Genomic DNA, 17,894 nt, shown 5'->3' with positions numbered 1-17,894 from the left:
TATTTGAAGAATAAAAATATAAAAACCAAACTACAGTACAATTTTCTTGACTATGACAGTAAAAGTTTGTCATTGCATGTGACTCACATTTCATTAAAATGCATACAAATATGTCCTGGGATACACACACACACACACGTTTTCATTTACGGATATACATGAATATATATTCCGTATGTTTCAATTTATAGATTTATCGATATAAATGAAAACTTAATTGAATCATGTTCTTAAATAAAGATGCTCAATCATTGTTTCATGACCACAACACTTTACGAGCATTTATTTTATAATCCGGAAATGGAACAAACCCACAAAGTGAACAGATTCTAGTTTAATCTATTACCCATTTTGCTAGTGTACTATAGAAATGATTCATATATTACTTTAATGTCAAGTTCTTGATTACAGTAGAAACATAATTCAACTTCTATTGTGACTTCCTTGGAGGAAAAGTTGGAAAAAAGCCAGTGATTCTTAAATGTCTCTGACTCGTTTTGAAAGATATTTTAGGGGAAAATAATACTGAAACTTAGATGAAATTTAGGTTATTCTTCTGTTAAAAAGATTTGAAATAATGTCAGGAAGGGCTATTTATTGTACCACATTAACCAATCCTCTATCACTGATTGAAGAGAGGAAAAATGCTATCCTGTCAAATGTTCGTTCATTTTGCACATCAAGGGCACAGCTCAGAAGGCTGGTAACGTCTAGCCTAGTGAGACACATAAACTGATTAAAAAAAAATTATTTACAACAGCATTGATTTAGATTTATTCACTTTTAAACTTCTTTTACACATTTTCTGTCAAAGCTTTTAAAATATTTTAAAACAAATGCTATCATCATTTGAACATAATACCATACTTCCTATTGCCTGTATGCTTTTGAGGAAGCTATACAAATATTAATTTCCCAGTTCTGGAATTAAGAGAAAGAATATTGCAGGACTTATCTTTTTGTTCTGATTAAGTGATACTGAAAATAACACTGACAAGGTCTCTGGGCCAGTGGCGACGGTGAGTTCAAATAAAGATTAGATGAAGATGAAGCGCGGTATCTAAGATACACATCTTTACTGTGTATATGTGTGTACAAGGAGGAAAACCTGCTTTTTTTTTTTGTTTTAAGTAGATGTTACGAAGGATGATTTTCTTTGTTTTTCAACTTGCAAAATCTCTTGAAGGTTGGAGCAGAGCCGCCGGTTACCTTTGAGCATCGAAATACCGCAAGTTATCCCGTTTCTTTTTCCCCTCAGGAAAGATGGGTGCAGGGTTGAGATGTTACAAGAGCATTAAGAGAGAGCCATCAGCTTGGCATAGTAGAAAAAGCAAACCCAAAATGAAAACACCCGGATTTTAAGCGCGGATCCTGTGAGGCCGGTTTGCACTGGCCGAACGCCTGCGTTAACCCTTTGGGCGCTGCAGCCGGGATCCCCGGTGTTTGCGGACCCAACCGGCAGGAACAGAGGTGGGGTGCCCCGCGCCCGCATGGGGAGTGAGCTCTCTTCCCCAAAGAGGGAGCGAGCCGGGCAGCACTTTTGTCGTCCGGTGCGTGCGTCACGGCCCGGGACAGGCGTCGAGTCCGTTTTGGAGTGGGGGCAGAGACGCGGCGAGGAGCCGCTCAAATGTCCGCTGACTGGGGGTTCGCCTTAATCTGTCCTCGCCAGGAGCGCTCGCCCTAGCCCTCCCGCTGGCTCACTCCTGGGCCCTGGAGGGGCACGGGCCCGGGGGCGGTTCGGGAGGGGGCCCAGGTGAAGGGCGCCCGCACTTCTCCTGCGGCAATCATTGCTCTCCTGCCTCCACATGTCGCGGTAGCCACCCGGCCCCGCGCCGAAACAGCAGCTGTGACTGACGGAGTCACCTCCCCGCGCGCCTGAGCCACCCCCTCCTCCCCCGCCGCTCCCTCCCGCACCAACACGTCATGGAAACACGGACGTCAGAGCCACTCAGCCAATCGCAGGCTGCGGCAGAAGGGAAGGGGCGCGCTGGAGGGGGCGGGGGCAGCAGCTAGCCGAGGCGCTCAGGGGAAGGAAGAGAAGGAGGGGCGTGCGGAGGCGCAAGTCCCCACCCCCGCCCCTCAGTCCGGCCACCCTTTCCCGACCGCGCGGCAAGTTCTAATCGCCAGGCGCGCGCTCGCCAGCCGGGGGCGCGCTCGCCGGGTCCTCCCCTTAAACGCCCTCCCAGTGCCGCTCCGCTCCCAGTCCCGGTCCGAGCCGCGCTTCCTCCGCGCGCGCGCGCGCGCACCCGCCCGCCCCCAGGGTCCCCGCGAACCGCGTCACGTGACCGCGCCCAGCCAAGGCGGCAGCGGCGGCGGCGCGAGCTTCGGCGGCGGTGGCGGCTGTGGCAGCGGGAGCAGCTGTGCCGCCAGCGTGGAGCGGGAGGCGTGTGGGTGTGGAGAGAAGGGAGCGCCAGACCGGAACGGGTGAGCGTTCTCCTCCCCCTGCCTACCCCGGCAATCTTGCTGGCCACCCGGTGCAGACGGGGTCCCTGCCCGGAGCTGCGCGCAGCCCCCTCGTGCTCGGCCGTCCGCTCTCCGGTGCCCGCGGGCCCCGCCCCGAGCGGGGCGGGCTGCGGCGCTCACGGAGGGGGCTGCACCCCGCCCGCGGCTGCTGTTGCGGACGGCGGCGTGAGGCCGGCTGAGCTGCCCGTGCCCAGCGAGCGCGGCGCGCCCTGTGTGCGGCTCTGCGGAGCCGAGGAGGCGGGTCCTGCGGGGACGCGGGCGGCCACTCGGTGGCTGCCGGGCTCTGGGCGGGGACGGCCGGGCGCCGCCTCCTCCTCCTTCGCTGCCGCCGCCGCCGCCTCCTCGCAGTGCAGCGTGAGTAGGGAGCCCCGGCTGGTGGACGCCGAGCCTCTCGGCTCCTTGGCCGCCCGATCTCCGAGGTGCAGCTGCACCTCCGCGTGGCGCCCCGAGCCGTGCGAGCCGACTACTGACGCGCTGAGGACAGAGCCCCCATCCTCTGCGTTTCCCGCTGCCCCTCACCGCTCCGCGACCCTCCTGCAGCCTCTCTTTCCTTCCCCCTCGGAAAATGGTTCCCATTGCCGGGCGAGGTGAGTGGCGGCCGCCGCCCGCCAGCGGCGGGGGCGGCGGGGCAGGTCACCTGCGGGGGAGGCCGGGCGGAGCACGGAGGTCTGGCGTCGCGGCAGGGGTCCTGATAGCTGGGTGCTCGGCGGGTTGCGCCGGATTCGGGAGAAGCTGGCGGGGGCGGCCGGGGCCCCTCGCAGGTTGCCTCTTGCCGGGAGATTGTAAAGGTGAGCGGGTTTCTCGCCGTGCACCGCAGCCGTGCACCTCAGCGCCGGGTCAGTCCAGGAGTCGCTGCTCCAGGCTCGAGGGATGGGGCTCGTTGGGGCTTCTGGTCTACACCCGCATGTCTTCGGCTTCACGGAGCCGTCTCGGCCGCGCCACGGCCCATCCCGCCACCGGTCGCCCCCGCCACGGCGCGTGGTGACCTTGAGGGCACCGTGCCCGGCACTCCCTTTCCCCGCGCCTCGGGAGGGTCACCCCTCTAATCCTTGGCCTCGGCCCCCCAGACGCACTGCGGGAGGAGAGCGGGGCCCCCAGTCGGCCCCTGGCCCGGGTGGTTGATTGTTGGCGTGTCAGGACGGTGATTCCCCGGGAGTTGGAGAGCCGCCTGGTCTTTCTCCTCACGCCTTCCGTCTGGCCCCCCAGGATGTTCACATTTGCTTCCGATTCGTGTTTATTCACTTAGTTTAAGAGAAAAAAGCCTGCGCCCTCACCTCCCTTTTCGGGGAAGGAGTCTGGAGGAGGACTGCGTTCCAGTGGCAGGGGTGTGGGGTGGGTGGTGTGCTCTCTTTATCCCATCCTGCGGGAGAATCCTGTGGCTAAGCTGGTTAGCGACCCCTGGTTCTGCGCCGCGGTCACCAGCCAGGTTGGTCTCTGTGCGCATTTCATTCACCAGTTTTCTGCGGGACTGGCAGCGCTGGGAGTGCTCGCACCCTGTGCGGTGCTTGGCGCGGAGGGGAGGGCAGGGCGTCCGGGTGGGCTAAGGGGGTCTGCCGATACTTGGAGGGCTCGACCCTCCTCGATAGGCTGGTATTTACCTTTTCCTTGGGTTAGAGCGCTGCAAACAGCCACCTTTCGCTTCTGTGCCCGCTACTTTTCTTGGTTTATTAATAATCTAATGGCTTCTGTTGGTATCGATTGCTGTTCGTGATAAATTAGCTACATAGATTTTTTTCATACGTGTGTAGGTATATGCATATATCTGAACTTGTCTGCTTTTCAACATGGAAGGCTTTGTTGTGTTTAACCTCCCCCACCTGAGGACAGTCTTATTTTAAAATAAGGCTCTTGTTCAGCGTGGGTGTATTTTATAATAAGAAGTACTTGTAAGGGCCTGGTTTGTATGAGGTTCTCATCTGGCAGAGGGTGTGTAACCCTTTGGATGGTGGCCCACGTGAGTGAATGGAGGGCCTTCACCACTTGCCCCGATGCCAGCCTTCCTGAGACTCCCTGTCCTTGTGTGTGGCAGGGGCGGATTGGGGGAATTAAGAGGGATTGGAGGAGAATCTGCTTTTTGTACTTGTGCGTTTCAAAACCTCCCCTCTTTTTCTTTATCCTCCTGGTGAGTTCAAATTTGAGGTAAATAGAAACATTTCTTTTTAAAATTGGGAACCTTTGATAGCTAGTATATAAAATGGGCTTATTTAGCTGTGATTTCAGGAGGGCGTTTTAGTTTTTACCTTGCTTTAAGATAAGACAGTTAAATTGCTGTAATTAAGGGTGGATCTCTGTCCTGATTTTGGCTTGGGTGTAACTGCAAAGATCTTTGAAAAGTAACTGTTATTTCCTACCATATAGTCTGCAAAAGTGAGTCACATTCGGGTGAGTTGAGGACAGAGCGCCACCTTTAATTTAAAATTTCGTGATTTTCTTTTATTAAAATGGTGAAAAATCGGGGTACACCTTCTTGATTTTTATCGCAGCTGTCATTATTGGCATCCCCATTTTGACGTATAAGGGGGCATTGTCTTCATTTTTCTGTATCCTCTCTCATTTCTCACTCTTGAGAGAAATTTCTGCAATTGTATGGGAAATCATATTTTTTAGTTGAAGCTTAGGATTTTGGCATTCTGAGATGAGATGAGAAACTAGTTTTGATTTGTGTTCATAATAATATTGATGATCTGGATCTTCTTGGTAAAAGAAGGAAAGTAAAAGCTGCTTTTAATAGGTGGTTTAAACTAGCCATTGCCACCAAATAAAGGTACCTACCAGCATGACAGTGGCTTTACAATTTTTTTTTTTTTTTTTTTTGGTTCTAGGCCTATTAACAGATTCTGAAATAAACACGCAGGATCAGTTATAGTAATTCTTTTTTGTTGTCTTCCAACAACTTACCTTTTGTGATTTTACTGTTTTGCAGTTGCTTGTTCTTAAATAATGCAAATGAACACTTCGAGCAGGTGTACTTATATTCAAAGTTTAATAAAGACCGTGTTAGAAAAAGTGGTTTGTGTACATTGGTGCTCTCAGGTGCATCTCATGTAAAAATAAATGGAGATTTTAATACTTTGAAAACAAATACTGTAGTGACAGCTGAGATTTCTTTCCCTTTGCTTTGCTTCCCAAATCATAAATATGAGGAACGCTGTCCCTTTAGGCACAGGCTCCTTTTTTGATGTAACATGAGAAGAAGAATTTAGCTCCCAAGTAATTAATTAAGATATGGATATTATTACATATAGTCTTACAAACCACAAAATGTTATTGCCCTTCTATCTGCATTTAAGTTTTCATTCAACACTTGTAATTTCTCTATAGACAATGTAAAGCATTGGCCATTGAGCTGTAGATAAGTCTTTATTAAACTAAAATTAGCCAAAAAATCTGTTTGAAATGAAGGGTGTTTTATGCCCTTACAGCTATGTGTTCTCTGTCAAACTATGGAATATGGCCCCAGGATAAAGGACATTATTTGAGCTATTAGGGTGATGCATGCAGAGTAATTATATGTTGTTATATATACTTTGATGGAATCCTTGATTTTAGAGTGAGATTTACTAATTTCCTTTGTCAGGCATGTTAACTTCATTTCAGATGAAACAGTCTCTTACCATGGGAAATGAGTTTTAAAAGGAACGGCCACTTACATATATTGGTCTTTTGTAAAACTGAACAAAATAAAATTTGCTTTTTTTCTCTTACATTTTACACATGAATACAGCAAAATTGATGTTTTCACTTTTTTACTCTGGAATTTTGTAATGAATGAGCAAAAAACAGTAAAAGGATTGAGGATTAGAAAGCAGAAACAAAGATTTAAGTTTTTGCATCTCGGGCAATAGTATTGACTAGTTGGAAGGGAATAATTATTTTCTAGTAGCTGTCATGATATGTAATAAAGGTACTAATAGTAGCTTATTGGGGACTATGTAGAATCTGAGGTGACATTGCAGGGAAAATAACAATAGTTATGGGAATAATTTTCATAAAGATAAATAACTTTAAAAAATTCACTTTTTAGCTTTTAGAAATGTTATCTATACATACCACATATATTATTGTCTTGTTAAAAATTTTTATTATAGAAATTATCAAACATGAGAAAGTAGAGAGAATGATATACTTACTGGTCAGTTTTGACAATTACCAACTCTCGTGGTCCATCAAATTTCATTTATATCTTAACACAAGAAATGGATCTGTTATAAATGGGGACATAGGACAGGTAATCAGATCGAATTTTTATATTTGTAATTTTCAGAATACTATATACTCAGTAGTGTCCAGTATCTAATTAAATCTGAACGGTCAGTTTTTATGTTGTTCATTGATTGTTTAGTGGCATATACGTTTTACTTTTTCTGGTGATAGTTTGTGTATTTTACAGCAGGTACCCAAAGATAGTGTCTCTCAAATTTTGCTGTCTTCAGAAATCACAGGCATTATTATTAACTACTTCACAGTTTTCAGAATGTATTTACATATGACCTCATTTGATTCTCACAATAATCCTGTGTGGTGAGTAAGGTAGACAGTTGTACTTTTTTTCTGGTAGGTAAAGTGATTTGTCTAGGCCCTAAGGTCATATAGCTAGCAGCTTTTTTAGCCCAAACTGGACTTTAGGTGGCTTCTAGATTTTGCTCATTGCTTTTCTCATTATACATGTTTATGTAAGTTTATGAAAGTTATGTGTGGAAAATCAGTTTTGATCAGAGTAAATTCAGTAGAGAAATATGAATAGGTTTGTTTGTGTTGAGCTTTATAAATTTAATCATTACTTATATTTGGTGTAATGCAGACAGTTTGTATTTTGATTTACTTAACAACTGAGTGAATGTGAACATATCTGAAATACTATATTTTTAATATTGTGGAATTTTTTTTAAGTTCAAAGAACTGTTGATCTAGGGGTGTCTTAAATCTTGGATAAAAATAAAATGTACTATACTAAAGGTTTGTTCTTTAAATTTCTGCTGTAACTTTTTATGCACTTGTATTTATGCTATAACATGTTTATTACCTAAATCTCTTTGAAATACTGATTTGTTCTGTAATGAAATTTAGTTTAAAAAGTTCCAAATGAGGAGGTTTTAGTTCCTGAAATCCAAAGCCTGGTTATAAATCTCGCAAGAAAGGTGTGGTTCTCCGGCATTAGTGTGCATGAAGATTCACCTGGGGGAGTTACTGAAAGTGCAGATTCCTTGGGGTTGCCCCTGGAATTTTGATTCAGCAGATTTGGGGTGGGGCCAAATGCTGGAGTATGCATTTTGAGAAACATTGACATTGCATTTATAACTAAGTTAAAGTTACATGGTAGAGATATCTAAATCAGTAGCAAAGTTTGATTTGTTGATGTAGGTGGTTTTTGTGACAATCCTAGAACTGATAAATTGAAAATATTTCTGTTATCTTTGTATGCACAGTCTTTCAGAAGATCCATCTGTGGTTAAGTTACTTATTAAGCACTGTAAACTCTTAGAGAATGTTCTTTTATTTTCACCTCTTAATGTCTGCTATTTTCAAATGACTTGGACACCAGAGTTTATATTCAAAAAGAATGCATGCTGTATCCTTACAGTAGTGTGTCTTTATCCTTTAGTCTAGCTCTTTGTTAGAAGAAGAGATTCGATATTCCTTCAGACTAAAAGGACGTAAGTTAGTGGATAGATAGCTCTCTTTAATTTTGGTTAACAAGCAGTTGATCTTTCAAAAAGAGCAGGTAGATTTTCCAAGAATATTAGTGATAGCATACTAATTGACAATTTACTATTTTATGCATTAAAACAGAAGTTACTGCTGTCTCACTTAAATGTTAAATAACAGTTTGTGTAGTTCACCAGTCTACTCTGACTTTTGGAACTGTTTTATCGAATACTATATACCACGTGAATTACTTGCCTTTAATAATTTTCCTCTTTAAGACCAGTTTTGAAATGCAGTTGTTTTTTGCTTCATTTATAACAATATAGTACATAGCCTGTATCTACATTTAAAATATATTTTATAATAAAATTAATTTCAAAGCAGGTTCATCTCAAGATTGTTGTGAACCTGATTTTGTTTGTTCCAAAATTTAGTCTTGTTGGTTAAACCTTAAGGTATATTTAGGAATCATAGGTTGTAATTTACTAAAGCTTATGTAATCTAAATTAATAAATATTTTTGGTAGAGAGGTCCAAATAAACTATAGGCACATTTTTTTTTTTTTTTTTGCCATATTTTTGAAAGCGATTTTCTATTACATTTTTCCCAGGACAGTGTTAGCTATTCCAAGTAGTATGTGGTGTTTTTAGTTACCTTTTTGGTAAGAATATTTGGTATTTCTAAGTACAGTAACTTCCAACAATATGGTTTCTTAAAATATGGGATACCTGCTTTTGTATAAATATTACTGTCACCTGGGCCTCTGAGGGAACAAATAAAGGTAGTTTTGAATGGACCAATGCTTGCTTACACTGTGAAATCTGAGATTACACTGCCTAACTGTAAACTGGCATGACTACTGTACAGACCTGATAAATTTAGGAGTCAAACTTATGTTTTCTGAAAAAATAGGTCTTAAAGAAGATTTGACTGTTTAACTTAAAAGATGCTTTTTAAATAATTTTTTATTAGAAATGTGGATCTGTTATTCATTATATTAACCCTGTGAGTGAGTTCTCTCTCAGGAGGATTTTAAATAATAATCTTATACTCTCAAAACTCTCAGATCTGCTGCTTTAATCTACCTTTCATATTTGTGCCAGAATTTTCTTTTGTTTTTCAATAACCTATTTTAAACCACAGTTTCTTCACTAAAACTTTCATTGGTTTTTTATTTTTCTCTTTATCAAAACACAACTTGACTCTGAAGGCCTTTTATAAAGTAGCTCAGTGTTTTCTGAAGTGTGTTTTAGAATGCTGGCCCAAAAAATACTAATAGGGATTTCCTGGGGGAGAGAGGCAAAACCACACTCCAGGATATACTGGTTTATGCAGTTTGGAACTTCTCTGGTACTTTAATATGCTAATAAGGACTGAATCTAAATGTGTTTAGTGTTTTGTCTTCTCATTTCACAAAACTCCCCTTAGTGGAACATCTCACCTTGTTAACTTTGTGTACCAGGATCACTGTTTTGCACAATTCCAGGGGGTGAGGTTCACATAGAACACAAAATGAATTGTGTTTTATGGAGTTGAGAGCTGCGCTGCATACTGTAGTATCGCTGAGTATCCACTGTGTGACTGACTGTCTTAGAGTTTGGCGGTCCCTCATCCTTTTGTTGTGAATGTATATGTGTTTTTCCTCTCACCTGAGAGGACCCTTAGGGGCCGGATGCTGTGCTTGATGCCTATAAGTCCCAGCACTTTGGGAGGCTGGGGCAGGAGGTTCACTTGAGGCCAGGAGTTCGAGTAGTGAAGAAAATAAAAAGAAATCTGAAGTTAGAGTTGAATGGAATCAGCAAAAGTGAAATGGGCTAGATTAGTAAGTTGTTTTTCTACTGGGACACTCGTGGATGATCCTGGCATATACTGCATGCTCCCTTGCGAATGTCTAGATTTTTTAAATACCTCTAATACAAAGATTTTTAATTTCTTTGCTACACTTCTGTCCTTTTCTTTTCTATTCATGCTCAAAAGCAAGTAAGTGCTACAACTACTCTTTTTTGTTTGCTTAAAAAGTGACTCATGAACTTAGAAGGTATTTAAGTGTGGACAATCCTGACAACTAATACTGTAGTGGAGAACTACTGAGTTAAAGGGTACCAGTGCAAATAGAGGGCTGAAAGCAAGGAAGGTCAGTCAGTGAATGGGAAAGAAATCTGACAAAGCCTGGGAAACGAAGCTCCTCTAGCATCAAACCGTCTGCATGTTGAGTCTCAGAAAAACAAGGATTCGCCAGTCAACCCTTTTCTGCTTGTACAGTGGATTTTATGTTACCCTGTCTTTGGCCAAGCACGGTGGTGCATGCCTGTAATCCCAGCCCTTTGGGAGACTGAGGCAGGAGGCTCCTGCTTGACCACAGGAGTTTGAGACCAGCCAGGGCAACATGACGAAACCTCGTCTCTACCAAAAAAATAATAATAATAATAATTGACCAGGCATGGTGTCGCATCCTAGCTGCTTGAGAGGCTGAGGTAGTAGGATCGCTTGATTCCAGGCAGTAGAGGTTGCAGTGAACTGAGATTGTGCCACAGCACTGCAGCCTGGGCGACAGAGGGAAGACCCTGTCTCAAAAAATAGGTGACCCTGCCTTTGAGCTTAAGCACTGCTGTTTTTATGTACATCATTTAATGCTGGAACTTGATCACCTCTGGCCCTCCTGCTGACAGCATTCCTTTTGCTGGAAATACCCACCTTTCTCAGAACCTGTGTCTCCTTTGGTTTTGGTTTTTACACTGTGATATGTTAAGGACTCACCAGATTTAAATGTGAAATTTATCTTCACCACTAAAAAACCCATTTGTCTTGGATAAATCACTTGGTTTCTTTGTTAACTCCTCAGAAAGTACAAAGTCGGGGGTTTTGATTTGTCTCTCTTGGAAATTTGGCTTTTAACAAACTTTGTATAGCAAAAACAGGTTACCCCCTGCCCCCAAACTTTCAACCATTTGTTTTTTTATTGTTAGGTTTGCCTTCCAATTTTGTCTTTTAACTACTTTGTCACCATTTTGACGTTTCATCTGTGATATGCTGTGTTTGATTTATGAAGATAAATACATTTATTGAAAAGCTAAATTAAGATTTCATTTAAACAAGTGGCATATTACTGGCATTTAACTCTGCTACTTGCCAAACATATACTAAAATGAGAATAAGAGAATTCTTTTTTTAAAAAGCTGTAAATCCACAAGGAAGAAGAGAAACCCACACCAAAATTTTAGAAGCAGTCAACTTAGTAGACTCATAAAGCCGAACTCTAAGTAATAGAAAAGCCCAGAAACAAGTCAGTTTATAGAATTCCCTCTGAGAGGTCAGAGCTGGGAAAACATGGTACCTCTGGTGAAGAGGGGACAGGGGGGCAAAATGGGAGGACTGGTTGAAATTTTAGGAATTTGATATTCAGATGTCTTTCCCTCTCTCTAGCTCTGTGATCTCTTTTCCTTCACCCTTGCAGAAGGCTGGAAGCTTACTTTCTGGAGAAGGCTATACACACTGGTAACACAATTGAAAACCAGGGTACCACACTCAAAACTGAGTGTTTATATATTTATGCTAAGATCACCAGTCTTCTTCCCTCACCCAGCTTTCAGAATTCTGGCCAGAATCCAAGTGTCTTGTCTTACCTAACCTGACCAGCTCAAGGTAAAAGACCTCAAGAATCGGACATTGGCTGTGTCTGTCTCCAAAGAAAATGTCCCAGTCAGATCACCCTACTGTGAAACCCATATTGAATCCAGAACTTCTGTTTAGCTTATTTGTGTCCTTTTTTCTCATAATTGGACAAATTTGTTATAGTCTTATTGATATGTAATTGACATAGAAGAAACTTTACACTTAAAGTGAAAAACTTGAGTTCCGAGGCATGTATATATTCTATAGTCGCCACCACAGTCAGGTAATCATTCCCCTAAATTTTTTGTGCCTCCTTATCTGCCTTCCCTTCCGCTCCCTCAGCTCCTCCTTTCCTCAGGCAGCCCCTGATCTGCTTTCTGTCACTATAGAATAATTTGACTTTTCTGGAGTTTTATGTACATGGAATCATACAGTGTGTATTCTTTTCTGGTCTGACATTCACTCACCGTAATTGAGGTTCATCCATGTTGTGTATATTAATAGTTCTTGTTATTGCTGATGAGGATTCACTGTATAGATACACCACAATTTGTCCATTCACCTGTTGATGGACATTTTGGTTCCAATAACGTACAGTCTCTTCCTATTATCGAGTAATTTCTTTATATATTCTTGATAAAAGTACTTTAGGAAGCATTTGTGTTTGTGCTGGGCATGGGAAGAAGAATGGTGATAAAAGACATGAGTGGATCACTTGAGGTCAGGAGTTGAAGACCAGCCTGGCCAAAATGGTGAAACCCCATCTTTACTAAAAATACAAAAATTAGCCGGGCGTGGTGGCATGGGCCTGTAATCCCCGCTACTAGAGGCTGAAGCAGAATTGCTTGAGCCCAGGAGGCGAGATAGTGGGCTGAGATCGTGTCACTGCACTCCAACCTGGGCAGCAGAGCGAGACTCTGTCTTGGGGAGTGGGGGAAAGATATATATGAAGCCTAAAACTAAAAAAGCAAGCAGTAGCTTTGTAAGCATTATTTGTAGAGATGAAGGATTTGAGGGTACTGTTCCTAGTCGCTTCAGAGTAGAAAATGGGATGGGGGACTAAAAGGACTGCTGATATTTAAAAAAAAAGGGTGGAGGTGGGCACTGAGAGGACCACTAATATTTAAACAAACAAGCCTTTTGGATCTGTTTTCCTAAATAGACATTATGCATGTATAAGTTTGTCAAAACTGAAAATGAATACATGTATGAAATAAGTTTAAATGTGTGGATAACCCAGATATGTCATCTGTCATTCATCTTCTGTGTCTTTGTACAGTTGTGTGCAATCTAGATACACAACTCAATTTTACTTTGGGTAAAATGATCCAGTTTTACAAAAGCAGAAGTGAGTAATGTGGACATGAAGGAACATTTCTTTAGTGAAGACAGTCTCTGGATAACTCAGGAGTCCTCTTCCTTAATTTCTCCCTCCAGTCGTCCTCTACTTTGCAAATCCAGATTCCTCGTTCCTTTATTATATAGAACAATCGGTTGCCCTATTTCATTTCTTGAGTCTTCCCCTGGGATTCTGACGCGCCATACCCCAAGCTCATAAAGACACATAAAGACTTTTTTTTCCCCCAAATAATTACATATAGCCCACTCCCTGATAAGAGTCTGGTGTATGATTTCTGTTTCTTCATCTGGATAAAGCCAAATTCCATTCCGATCATTAAATTTCTGTCTTCCTATTAAGGAACTTGATATTTGAATTTCTTCTTGCCTTTTTTTTTTCTTTTTTTTTTTTTTTTGAAGGAAGTAGAATCTCAGGAAAACAGCAGTCATTTCTTAAGAGATGTTAGAATTTAGAGGGTGGGAAAAAAAGAAAAAAACTAATGTTCTTTTGTTAACATGCCATGAAAAATAGACTAGCTCCAAAACACACTACTTACTTTGACTAAAGGGAATTTAAGATTATTGAATAAAATGAACACCTGTGTAGCTGCCTTCTACCTGCTGGTACTGTTCAAAGCAATTTACACATATTAACCCATTTAAATGAGTGGATTCTGTGTAATATATGGATGAGATATACTCTATAGAAAAAGATGAAAAGGGCTATGCATAGTTTAAAAGGGATACCCTAAAATACAGTGACTTACATAATCTTTTTACCAATTAGAAATATAACACTATATAATGTTTGGAAAATAGGACAACGTAAAGTGAAACAAATCACTCATAATCCTACATCTGAGAAATAGCTAGTTTTAACACTTTAATAGTTTTTATCTTTTGAAAAACTTTCCTATTAACATCCTTCAGATGATGTAGGTATAATTGTGTGCTTTTTAGAAACTGTATTATTTTCTCATGTCATTAAATTTTTTCATTAACATCATTTTAATAATGTTCTATCCTGTGGCTAGTGCCTTGTTATTGGATGTTTTGATTTTGAATTCTTTTCTGTTAAATAATCTTCCAGTGAGCATCTTTATTTGCAGATGTTTGTCTTCATTTATGATTGTTTCCCTGTAATTACTGTATTTAAAGGATTTTGGTAGTTTGTGATCTTATGACTAAAATTTTCTTCCAGTCTCCTTTCTCTGTGGCTGGTCAGATTTTGGGGAGTCTGTCTTTTCTTGCTATGTCTATATGTCCCACTCATTTCTAGGTCTCTGCTTTATGTTTCCTAATTTCCATAGCACTTTTAAGAATTCATATTTTGTTGTTTACATGTTTGACACCTCCGTGAGATGTTCAGTTTGGGAGCAGGGATTGTTCCTCTTTGTATCACTCACCCTTGGCACAATGCCCTGTTACACCTGTGAGGTTGTTAATGATTCTTGAATGAGCCTCTTGTGTCTGGTCTTGAGCTTGAATCCACTGACACTGGACTTCTGTAAGATGCTTGTTTTGTCTCAGAAACTGTAGTGTGCTTGGGGTGAGAATTTATCACAGATACTGTTTCTTTTAACTTTGAGCTGAATGAGCTGAATGATATGTCAGGTAAATGACACAAAGATTGGAAATATTTTCTTATAACTGTGTTATATAAATTTAATTTTTTGTGAAACAATTTTACTATCCCTGCTTCTAAAGAGCAGGATAGGCTTTACTAAAGAGAACAGAATACTAAGAAGCAGCCAGTGGAAATGGGTATTATTATTTAAAAATGCCAGTGAGTAGATGTTTTTGTAAAATGTTCCTTAGCAGATTAATGTATCTATCTTTTTTTTTTTAATAGAGGAGGAAACTTCAAAAGTTTGACATCTAAACTTAAATACAACTATAGCTAAAGCGTTAATCCAAAAAAATTTAAGTTTCAGTATTGTAAACAAGGTAAAACTTTAGGGAAATTTAAAGGTGTCGTGGCAGGCTCTTTCTGTGACATCACATACGACTTTCTTTTCTTTTTTTAAATTCTCATTTCAAGTAGAAAATTTCAGATTTGAGATAAATATTTTCTTTTAAACAATATTTGTGTGATTGCTATGGTAGACAGTAACAACTGTGGCCTGCTGAGAGGAGAGAGACTTGTTATGCAGAGCTTTAAGTTAGCCTTGCTCAGTGTGTCTGGTGTTCCTTCTTGGTTTCCTTTTTTGTGCAGTGATTCATCAGGTGCTGTATGCTTCCAGAACCAGTGTAAGTGTGTGCACATGTCCCATTCCTGGTCTGTGATCTCTTCTATAATGAATAGGGATATATTGTTTCCAGCTATTCTTATACAAGTAAAGAAGGAAAGCATTCTAGAATCTGCTGTCAAACTTTCAAACTTCAGTGGTTTTGCTACCGTTGTATCCTATTCTTAAAATTATTTTCTTTTCTTCTTTTTTTTTTTTTGAAACAGCATCTCGTTCTTGTCGCCCAGGCTGAAGTGCAGTGGCACGATCGTGGCTCACTGCAGCCTAGACCTCTCTGGGCTTAGGTGGTCCTCCCACCTTAGCCTCCCAGGTAGCTGGGACTATAGGCGTGTGCCACCATGCCCAGCTAATTTTCGTACTTTTTGTAGAGATAAGGTTTCACCATGTTGCCCAGGCTGGTCTCAAACTCCTGGGCTCAAGTAGTCCCTCCTCCTCGGCCTCCGAAAGTGTTGGGATTACAGGCGTGAGCCACTGCGCCTGTCCATTTCTTAGAATTCTTGATGGTGATCTCTGGCCTTCTGTCACAGTTACATTTGGAGGGTTTTCTAAGTTGTGCTGAGCTCTGCTTGTACTTCCACACACAGCCTAGGTAGCAAGCCAGGCTATCAATTTTTCATGATGTCGGACTTGCTCCTCCTGTCTCCCTTCCTAAATTATACCTGTGGCCCTAGATTTAAATCAAATGTTTCCACAAGTGGGAACTGTATTGGTTGAAGGCCTTATTCCTGAGTGGAGGGAAAGCTCCTTTAAGCAGATTCTTTGGCCATGCTCCTTTAATGTGTGTTTGATACCAGGTAACCCCCCTCCCATTAGCAGATACCTTAGGGAGTTGAAAGGAGGAAACTTTGAGTGGTTTGGGGAATGTGGAGAGATTATAGTTTAATGTAGATCTGCACATGTACATAAGGTGTTTGTGGTTGTCATTAAAAGTCATAGATTATAGTGGCGTTGGGGATTTTTTAAAATTAAGATGACAGCTGTAAGTGGGATATGAGAGGGAGAGAGACTAGGACAGATTATGTAGTTGAATATAACTTTTTTATATCTAGTTAGTAGATACACATCTCTCTTTATATATGTATTTGACCATTCAGTGCCATTGTTTCTTTTGACTACTCAAGTAATTCTTAATTAGAATAGCCATGGGTGTAGAAGGATGAAATGTATCAAATTAATTGTACCATGACATTCCTCTAATTTTGAGGTCAGTGGAAACCAGTCTTCTTGTCCTGGAATGTAACTTAGTGGACTAACTGCTATCTGGAATGCTACTGAAATGGGGAGGAATCAAAGAGAAAGCAGAAATAGAAGAAGAATGGAGAGAGGTGTAGGATAATTTTTCTCCCAGCCTAAGGCTATTATTTATCCAGTTTCCTGAACTATGTAAAACAAAGTAGAGAACCAGGAAATTGGCAGAAAAGCCTTCTAAGCCGCCAGAAGTTCATGAATCAAGACTCTCAGCGCCTTACTCCACTTTAGGTGTTTACTTGCTGTATTTACTCATATTTTAAATACATTTCGATAATTGGTTTGCCAGCACACTACAGGTGAAAGAGAGCAAATTTCAGAAACTAGAAAGACTATTTAGAATCAAGCACAAGTATCATAGGAACTAATTGAAAATTTACATTTTAGTGGTAAAAAAGAAGGTTTTTAGAGTAAAAAATAAGAATTCATAAAACTTAATAGACATGGACAATTTGGTTAAAAAGCAATGGCTGTGTGCTGCTCTTCCTATCTGGAATAGCCTCATTCAAACTAGTCATTTTTTTAGGACTCATTATGAAGTTCCTTCATGAAGTTCTTCTGTCCTCTCCAGAAAGTTAAGTGCTTATCATTTAGATTATTCATTAAGTTAGTACTTAATAAATTAATGTGTCCAGTTGAAGTCTGAGCCCTCTATACTGCCCCATTCCTGCTGTCACAATGGTTACTTCGTATCATAGCAGTTCTTCCTGTATTAAAGACATGCTCAACCTGTTCATTGTTTATGCCTTTGTAAATCGTACTCCCCTTGCCTAAATATTACAAAATAGAACTCTTCATTCAAGACTAACTTTAAAGGTCAGTTATTTGATAAAGCATTGCCGCAGCTTTCCTAGGCATGGTCATTTCCTTGTCTGTGTGTTGCCATCACTTCATAGTAAGTTAGTATTTACTTAATTCTGAAATAACAGTTAGAAAATAAATTATTGGCTTAATAATAGTTGTAGGGAATAAAATGAAAAATTAAGTATACATTCAGAAATACTTTACTGACAGAAGCATACAGTACATCCTCGGTGTGGTCGATAGGTTCTTGGACACTGCGACATTAAGTGAAATGATGTGTAACAAAGCCAGTTTTACCATAGACTAGTCGATACAAACAAGAGTTAAATTCTTACGGCATATTTCTGGTCACAGAAACATTACCAAATATCTAATATTAAACATGGAAATAAATGTAATCCATACATACATTTAAGGAAGATTAATACAACAAGATAATCAATTTTTGGTGAATCAGCGAGTAACAGTGGTCATGGTAGTTAGTAGGTTAAATCAAAGCATAAATGTTTGCTAAGTGAAAATTGTAAGGAGCAC

The 17,894-nt window shown here is 41.2% G+C and overlaps 1 protein-coding gene across 3 annotated transcripts in view; it reads left to right on the top strand.

Annotated features, from left to right (window-relative positions):
- Positions 1-2,276: 2,276 nt before the first annotated feature.
- The window catches only part of ATP2B1 (ATPase plasma membrane Ca2+ transporting 1), a 118,134-nt gene continuing 102,516 nt past the window's right edge, over positions 2,277-17,894 (top strand). The window contains exon 1 of one of the 3 annotated variants that reach the window (XM_030938407.1): positions 2,277-2,424. The gene's annotated coding sequence lies outside the window, so the exon portion shown is untranslated. Of the gene's footprint in view, positions 2,425-2,807; positions 3,051-17,894 lie in introns of those variants that run through there. The other 2 variants (XM_030938406.1, XM_030938409.1) reach the window with 2 other exon arrangements.

Source organism: Rhinopithecus roxellana, chromosome 10, assembly GCF_007565055.1.
Source record: "Rhinopithecus roxellana isolate Shanxi Qingling chromosome 10, ASM756505v1, whole genome shotgun sequence".
In the NCBI taxonomy this organism is placed as follows: Eukaryota; Metazoa; Chordata; class Mammalia; order Primates; family Cercopithecidae; genus Rhinopithecus; species Rhinopithecus roxellana.
The sequence above is the reverse complement of the archived record's forward strand: the minus strand, read 5'-3'. Positions and strand labels throughout refer to the sequence as shown.